This window comes from Penaeus monodon, chromosome 28 (assembly GCF_015228065.2).
Source record: "Penaeus monodon isolate SGIC_2016 chromosome 28, NSTDA_Pmon_1, whole genome shotgun sequence".
Taxonomy (NCBI): domain Eukaryota; kingdom Metazoa; phylum Arthropoda; class Malacostraca; order Decapoda; family Penaeidae; genus Penaeus; species Penaeus monodon.
In genome coordinates this window covers 39,874,431-39,875,034 of record NC_051413.1, presented here as the reverse complement: position 1 = coordinate 39,875,034, position 604 = coordinate 39,874,431, and the positions used below count along the sequence as shown (strand labels likewise).

The 604-nt window shown below is 35.4% G+C and overlaps 1 protein-coding gene across 1 annotated transcript in view; it reads right to left on the bottom strand.

Annotated features, from left to right (window-relative positions):
- Positions 1-604, bottom strand: part of LOC119591224 — a 5,236-nt gene that overhangs the window by 3,507 nt on the left and 1,125 nt on the right. The gene's annotated exons all lie outside the window — the stretch shown is intronic.

Genomic DNA, 604 nt, shown 5'->3' with positions numbered 1-604 from the left:
TCTTAAGTGTAATATCCGCTGGCAATGATGATGATTTACTTTCCGTAACCTGGAACGAGAAATGAAAATAATGTATTGGTTGTATATAATTATTCATAGAATTATTCAAGTTAGATTTCACTCGTGGACATTCATTCATGGGTATCCATTCATAAACTCTTATTGATATTCACTCATGAATATATGATTTACTAGCTGTGACAAATATACAATCATACGTGTTCGTATGTAAGGAGAAAGGGGTGGGGTAAGCTACACTGATTGTTAGGTTAAGAAAGAGGGAAACGAGAAAAATAATAAACTGGTGAGAAACGAAAACGGTAGAAGCAGACATTATTTTTGTTGAGAGAGAAATATTGGATAAAAAATCTGGCATGTCATACAAAAAGGGAGAAAGTCTCAGTAACCATTTAGGTGATTTCTTTCGAACTAAAACCAAGTTTTTTGCGAGATTTCTTTTGCTTTAAGAACAAAGGGAAAAACAGAGCAAGAACGCGGGGTGTTAGGTGGTGCATTTTCTCATTACAAGGCAATTTTGCAAGATGCGCTAAGCTCTCTGTTACCGTGTTTCACAGTTGTGTTTGATCGTAATGTTATTCTGGGG